This window comes from Lipotes vexillifer, unplaced genomic scaffold (assembly GCF_000442215.2).
Source record: "Lipotes vexillifer unplaced genomic scaffold, Lipotes_vexillifer_v1.1 scaffold1090, whole genome shotgun sequence".
Lineage (NCBI taxonomy): Eukaryota > Metazoa > Chordata > Mammalia > Artiodactyla > Lipotidae > Lipotes > Lipotes vexillifer.
Genome location: NW_006798161.1, coordinates 131,171 through 139,712, shown reverse-complemented (window position 1 = coordinate 139,712; position 8,542 = coordinate 131,171). Strand labels below are relative to the sequence as shown.

Genomic DNA, 8,542 nt, shown 5'->3' with positions numbered 1-8,542 from the left:
AAGTAGTTTTCTTTTTCTTCCATTACTAATGTTTATTTAGTCCTTCACATGATTCTTGCTGGTACACGTTAGTTAGACAACTTTTGTTTTCTAGTTATAGAAATGCCTGGGTAGGTAGGTCTCTGTGGCATAATAACTAGATCTGAGGGCTCAGATGAAGTTTGTTCTCCCTCTGTTTTTGTCTCTGTCTTCTCTCTCTCTCTCTCAAAATATATTTTCCTTCTCTCATTTCCTTCTACTGTAGATAAAAATTCCATGCAAGAGGGTGAGTTGAAACTAGTTCCCACAACTTCTGTCCCCCATATGACCATGTCACCAACTCGAATAGAAAAGTCCCAGGGGAGACCGTGATTGGCCCACCTACATCTCATACCTTCCCTGTAAATCTGTGTAGCAGAAGATGGGCGAGATCTGATTAGTCAAGCTAGATCCTGAGTCCACACCTGTCATGGGATGGGATACCGTATCTGACAGCACCACTACTCCCACCAGGACCAAAGCATTAAGGACGGGGTGGTCTTCAAAGGAAAGGATGCTAGACAAGCAATTTAAGTCCACCGTGGTGTACACCAAGCCAGAATCATGAAATGCAGAGCAAGCCTACATACGTCAATATTAAAATAGTTGTTTACTTACCATATTAGTCAGGGTTCAGTCAGAAAACAACACCAGTTACTTTTGAATGTAGAGAATTAGTTAAACAGGTACTGGAAGATGTAAAAGACAAAGGTAACAAAGAGCTATTTCAGAGCTGGTAACTGCAAGAAGCAGCTAGAACCTCCATGTCTGGGGGACACTTACCCCCCAAAAAGAGGGTGAAATTATTAGAACCTAGAAGATTGGAGGGGTGTACCTGCAGGTCTGGGAGCCAGACCTCTGAGGAGAGAGTATTGGCCCACTAGAGCTGGTGTCTGTGAGGGACCATGATGAGGTTCATTCCTGAATGTGAAAATGCAAACTGGAAGCAGGTGCTAGATGCCACTCTGAGGGTGAAGAACATTTGCTGAAGGGACAGTGAAAGGAAAAGAATGCAAAACAAGGAGGAGCAAGTCCTTTCTTCATCCTCCAGACTTCTCGTCTCCTTCTAGTGGCCCCTGTTGGCAAAGCGTAACACGGTTCCTGCTGGCAAAGCAGAAATGTATTTCATAGAGTCCCAGCCTCAGCATGACAAAGAAGAGGCTAGAAGGGCAGATTTAAAGCTAAGGGACAACAGCTTAATAACTAGCACGTCAATGATGGCAGCATCAATTCTGCATCAGCTGGAGAATATTTGTGCACTAGCAATGGGGTTTTGTCTATCTATGGATACATTAATAATTAGAAACATACACATCGAAGTGCAAGGTACTACCAGACATCTCCTGGGACTCAGTCTCACTACCCACTAGGTACTTAAAACTTTGTAGTCTTACATTAAGTTCTTTCTTCTCTAGTTGGAGAGTTTTGGAATCATAATCTACTTAGACCTTGGAGTGTGTTTATCACCCTTTCAGGGAAGGAGGTATCTGAAGCTTTTCTTTGGATTATGAATTCAGAACTGTCAGCTGAGAATATTGCTTGGATGCAGCCTATTTGAACAGAAAAAAATTTTAGGTAGGTATTTTTTCCTTTAAATTTATTCTGAACTTAAAAAAAAAAGAAAACCAAAGTCTTTGAATTTTCAAAAAAAATCAGTTTTAATTCAGTTCTCTTTGTTTTCCTTTTTTAAAATTTTCTTATACTTCTACTCTCCTCATAGAACATCCCAAACATTGTTTTAGAAATACTGAAGTATTTAGTTGATTTTTTTAGTCAACCTTAAAATTAATGATAGATACAAGAAAAAATAGAAATTAGGATTTTATTATGATAAAGATGTCCTGAATTCCTTAAGGAGGACTGTAGCAATCTTGATAAGCCTGCATAAATGATTTGTTTTTGAAAATTCACTAAATAGCAGTGGAAAAGTTTAATGTGAAATCTCACCACAGCTAATTATATGTATTAGCTCTGTTGAGTAGTTTGCTAGCCCAGATAACCTTTAAACTTTGGCTGTAATGGTAATTTACTTAATGGAGGGTCTTAATAGAAATATTGAAACAAATGTACCTCCTTAGATTTACTGAGATTGGATTGGGAAGTTAGAAGACATGAGTGTGCTGTACACACATACTGACAGAAAACCATGTCATTTTAATGATTCATAATTTCTAATTAGCCATGATTATTCTGAGTGGTTGTGGATATACATTTTAATTGTATCACATACAGTAATTTCCAATTTCCGTGGAGACGCCGATGAAGTGAAAGTCGTACTGCAAAGTCATCATTTAAATATTTGAGAAATGGAAGGCTTTGAGAGGGATAAATATCCACAGCTTAGTTATAATTTCTGTTGATCTCTGAAGTTAATTTTGTCCCTGTAATACAGATGGCTGTCTCCTTTCTCTTCCCTAGCTCAACGTCATGGTGGGGCTTTTGGAATTGTGATGCTCTGTTCTCAGTGGATGGAGAGAATCCTATACTTCCATCATGTATCCAGCTTTTCCAAAGACAAAAACGTAGTCAAAGTTGTAGAGGCAGGTCAGGCGGAGCAAGTGAACAAAATCTCGTTGTAGTTGGAGAGTTTAGTTTGAATTAGGACTGAGTGCTGAAAGCAGAAAGGCCTCACCTTGACACTCATATTTCACATGATTTTTAAATAGAATTATTTGGAGGGTACTTAGTCAGATTTATCTTGTATTTATAGGCTTTAAAGTCCAAAGTGAAAGAAATGGTAGGTCTGCAAGCAAAAGGCATGTCTCTCAGCGGTTTCTGATGTGAGAAGAGGAAATAAAGCAAGTTAGCAGATGTGTATCTCCATGATGATTAAAACAACTTAAGGCTATTTGATGGCTTCTTCTAGATACAGGGATATTCTATGTATCTTCTAGGTCTTGGATTATATGGCACAGAAAAGCTGAAATAAGCATACCCAAGAGAGCCTTCTTGGAAGTGGTGCTCACCTCTATTCATTTGGAGCCCAGAAACTGAATGCAGTTATCAAGGAGTCTGTCCCATTTCAACATCCGTTTGTAATGACACACAGAGCATTTCTTAACTTGAGGTTTCATGACGACAATGGGGAGATTGGTTATGGACAAGTATACCTATATTTAGATTGAGAAATGGGTGTAATTTATGGTAGAGTTAACCAAAACAAAAAATTCCTTGTCAAAACTATAAATGATATTCTGAGGATTTGATATAATCTTTCAACTTCTCCTCGTCAATAAAATGGTGATAATACTTAGCAAGATATGACCAAGTGAATAATCTCTGCCTTTGATTAATCAGATCTGGATTTCTTTTCTTATATTCTGTTTGACTTAGTGTACCTTTCATGTTCGTCTTATGCAACAGCAATAGGCTTAATTACATAGTGTCCATATATGTATCCCAATTACTAATTGCAAAAAAAATGCTTGAAATTTATTTAAATTACTATAACATCACTAAGTAAAATTGTTATAAATTTTGAAAAGTGCATAAATACATTTATCTAGTTAACAAATATATATTAATGCATAGATCCTCTATGTGCTATTATATTTACTTCAGATTACCAAAACATTCTTGTGCCTATTGCAATGAAAGGAAATATAAGTGAGTATGTACTTACTTAGTACAGTGCTTGGCACATACTTATAATTCTATTTTTTATTATTACTAATAAATATATGTGTTCCCTAATAAATATTACAAGTGGAATGAGGCATACATTACAATGATATGTGTGATCCTTACCTCCTCGAAACTTATGGTTTAGCAGGAAAGTCAGCTAATTAAACAACAAAGCCAGTAAAGGTTAATAAATATTGTGATAGACCAAGTATAGGTTTTGTTGAAAATACATTAACAGGAGCAAAATATCCACCTAGTGGCTACTTTTCTTTTTGTACTAAAGCTCTGTATGCCCATAGTTTAAATTCTCTCTCTCTCTCTCTCTCTCTCTCTCTCTTCTGTATGCCCATAGTTTAAATTCTCTCTCTCTCTCTCTCTCTCTCTCTCTCTCTCTATATATATATATATATATATATATATATATATATATATAATTTTTTTTTTTAATTGAAGAAATGGTTTAGTCTGAGCTCTCCGATTTCCAAGTAGTTTCCAATCTTTTCAGAGATTAAAGGGCCTTTCATTTTGAGTTAGAGTTGAAAACTGACATCCCATTGGGCAAGACTCTATGCTCTTTGACAACTATTTTAAAAACATAATTATACTCAACTTAAACATTTAGTTGTTTTGCCATTTCACACCCAATGTTAAGTAATTTTCTCTTTATATATAGTATTCTATCACTTTATATAGGTCATGAGGTAGACATATAGAGAAATATATATAGAGAACTTAGTTTAAAGTTAACTTTCCCAAGAAAGCACAAAAACAATTATATTGAGAGCAGAGTCACCAGTGATCAATAACCACTTTACAAAAAAAGTTAAGGTTATCAAAAAAGATTCTTCAAATTGCAGTCACAACTTAAAGGGTCATTACCCAGTTCCTCTGAGTGATGACGTTTAACTGCAAGTTCATGGCTCTCCAGGGTTCCATTACTGGGCATGGTGAGAAGTAGGGGTAGTGTCTATCAATTTTGTGACAACTTTTGCTCTGTATATACATTATGTATCTTTTTGGAGAGAGGGTCTATACTTTTAATCTGTTTCTCAGATAGACCATAAAATGGCAAGAAACCCTGTTCTCGAGTATGTGTCAACTTAAATCTATAGGAAGGGACCAAATGACAGAAGTAGCAGTCCATAGCCTCTTCCAGTTGGAACTAGATGACTACTGGTGAGCCTCTGTTCTAATTTTCTTTCAAAACCCCACAAGACTGATCATGAGTCATTTTTCAGTGTGCCACAAGCAGCCATAAAGTCCCTATGACAGTTTCCTTAAAGGGTAGCTTGTTGTTTTGTGACTTGGAAAGTCTTTTATTCCAGCATGTGATTTTCTCAGAGTTTGTGGGGAAAGATCACGACAAGAAAGGAGGACATTTATGACATGATAAGCAGTGCGTGCTGTGGTTTTCACGCTGTGTAGAGGATGGATGAGGGTGGGCATTATGTTATTCCTAGTAACCTGATATCCTGAGGATGCCTTGAGCTTTTAAGAAGGGCACAGAGTCCTAGTGGAGTGTCACCTTTTTATATAGGCGGCAGAGCTGTGCCATTAACTTTGTGAGGTATTGAATAATCTCAATAGTTGTCAAAGCTCAGACTTGGAGCAGTTTTTCCTGGGTTCAAATCCTGGCCCTCTCACTTAGATGCTCTGTTACTCTGGGCAGCTTTCTTAATCCTGTCAGCCTCATTTGTAAAATAAGGATGGTAGTAATATTACCCACTTACTGCATGGGCTAGTTCTTAGAATTAAATGTTATTATTTGTTAAGTACGTAGAAGAATGTCTAAACACTGTTTAAAAAAATAAAATCAAGTTCTAAAAGTCCATGTTGATAGACAGGTAATATCTAAATTGCTGGGAGTTGGGAACTATACTCAATACTCTGTAATAACCTATGAGGGAAAAGAATCTGAAAAAGAATAGATATATGTATGTATAACTGAATCACTTTGCTGTATACTTGAAACTAACACAATATTGTAAATGAACTATACTTCAATTTAAAAGAAAGAAATAAAAGCATTTCCCCAGCCTACTAGAAACCGTACAAAGCATTTTCTCAAACGATTGCATTAATGTTCTACTGTGGGAATATACTGAAATTAAAAAAAAAATTGCTGGGAGTCATATTTTCTATTGATTTGATTGCCTGAAACCACTGCCCTCCGTTAAGTATTTTAATGGCTCTACTGCTTGCTGCTTTGGTTTAGATGTGAGGAAAGAGGCCTCAGGTCCCACCAGTGTGGTCCCGGCCACTAGAGCAATTGACAAGAGCAAGACATGTTTGAGAGACGTCATTTAAAAGTTTGTGCATTGGGCTTCCCTGGTGGCGCAGTGGTTGGGAGTCCGCCTGCCGATGCGGGGGATACGGGTTCGTGCCCCGGTCTGGGAGGATCCCACATGCCGTGGAGCGGCTGGGCCCGTGGGCCATGGCCGCTGGGCCTGCTCGTCCGGAGCCTGTGCTCCACAATGGGAGAGGCCACAACAGTGAGAGGCCCACATACCGCAAAAAAAAAAAAAAAAAAAGTTTGTGCATTGGGAAATATTTTAGTTCAAGTTGTTGGGGTCTGGGATGGGTTTGCAGTAAGGAGTAGGAAAGTGCTAGAGAAAGAAAAGACACTAATGGTAGGAATATGGGCTTTGGGGAGCTTATCAATTTGCCCGAATTCTGATCCAGCTGAGAAAATCTTGGACATTTCAAACATGTATTGCCTTAAGATTATCTTGGGAGTGTGGGTGTACAGGGGCTGGTGATACAATCTGACTCCAATTCAAGAGACAGCCTTTAATATATTCTTTAAATTCAGAAGAAACACTTTCCTCCTAAACATCAAGATATACAAATAAACAGGGATACCATGTCCTATTCTTTCATCTTACACCTCTTGAGTTAAAATATACAAATATCACTTCTAAATCTCTTAATCTAATTTGAGCCAAAAGACACCAGTTCATTTTTCAGCAAAACTGTGTAATTAATCTCTCTTTTTTAAAAAAAAATAATTAATTTCTTCATTTTTGGCTGCGTTGGGTCTTCATTGCTGTGTGCGGGCTTTCTCTAGTTGCAGTGAGTGGAGGCTACTCTTCATTGTGGTACGTGGGCTGCTCATCGTGGTGCCTTATCTTGTTGCAGAGCACAGGTTCTAGGCACGCGGACTTCAGTTGTTGCAGCACATGGGCTCAGTAGTTGTGGCTCGCGGACTTAGTTGCTCCATGGCACCTGGGATCTTCCCAGACTAGGGCTGGAACCCATGTCCCCTGCATTGGCAGGTGGATTCTTAACCACTGCACCACCAGAGAAGTCCCTCTAATTAATCTCTTTGAACGACAGTTGTCAAAAGTTTTCCCGCATATTGTCATGCAGTACTTGTCTCAATATTGAGCGGCTGCAGCTATAATTCACAGTTGTAATCACTCACCATCCTGGAGACTTCTAGTTGCTCAAGATTTTAAATTAAAATGTTCCCAGTGGATAGTAGAGTAATATCATGGATTCCATTGAAACTCATTCTCAATAAGGTCTATCACTGGAGTGAATTTTCTAGATAAATCAAGTCCCCAGATGCCACTGTTGATGAAATTGATTCTGCAAAGACCGTCTGCATATGTAAAAGGTAGACTCCTAATTTATTTTGTCTCCGTGTACCTGGTAAGACAATGATACAGGAAGTAGGGTTGCCCAAATTTGGCTCATCCTGAGAATTACGTGGGGAAGTGATCTATGGTGGGCCTTATTTTAAACAAAATGTCCCAAGTGATTTGAGAATCAGGGAAACATATCGATGTAAAGTAAGGTGCAAAATGGTTCAGACTTACTAGGGCATTTGGGAGAGAGTGGACAGTTTTTTAAGACTTAACAGAATTATTCTCTTCTGGGTTTTATAAGCATTGCTTTTTATTAATCAGAGAAATTAGTGGCAGGAAGTATGAAAAAAAATAGGAGTCTAGAGAATGCAGGCTTTACAAACCACTTCTATTTAACAGAGCTGACACATTTTTACATAATGAAAACAGAAACATAATTGCCAAAAAATTATAGCTTTAATTCAAATCTCAAAACAATAATCATGTAGATTTACTTAAAATCTCAGCATTTTAAGAGAATTGTGTGGGATTGATAACACAAGAGAGAAATTATGTATTTGTTCAAATAATGGAAACTCACAAGAAGCCTGGAGACTAATACAGTTTTAAATATTAGCTGGGATTCCTCCATGGTAGTCAAATAAAATCAGACACATCACTTTATTGGGGTTGGAAAAAAACATGGGATGGGATAAAATTCTTTTTATTTATTTAATTTAGAGGTAAGAAGGTAGATTATGCACATATAATTTAACCCCCAAATAGACCAGAGCCCTTTACTGATAAAAATCAGTGAATAAGAAGCTACCCATACATGAGCCCCAATGTCTATCCATACATCCCTCCAATGTACCCTCTAGTGTCTGTATATAATCCAGAGATCTGAATGTTCCAAAACTGGAATCTTAATTGACACCTGCCTTCCCAGATCACTGATCTGCACTTTCTTATACTTTCGTCACTGAGATTTCTAAATTATTTCATCCTTCTAGGTCTCAAACTGTCCTTGGATAGTTTCCTAGGACCTCATTTCCCTAACTCCTTATCAACCATCAAAATGTCTTGTAAACTGAAGGAGTTATGCATAGATGCCAAAGATGATCTTTATAGATCTTTATATAGATCATTTTTCCTGACTCTTAATAGTCTATTAACCAGTATTCCACAACTTTATCTCTCATTTCATGTCTGCTCCTACTCTTGCATACATCACCATCGATAGCTCATGTAGCGTTAGCCACTTTGTCATGATCATAAACTCAAACTGCACTGGAAGCATAATAACAGAACTATTTTCTCCTCATTCCTGC

General features: G+C 37.6%; 1 pseudogene; it reads left to right on the top strand.

Moving 5' to 3' along the window:
* Positions 1 to 923: 923 nt before the first annotated feature.
* The window catches only part of LOC103079835 (uncharacterized), a 30,715-nt pseudogene continuing 23,096 nt past the window's right edge, over positions 924 to 8,542 (top strand).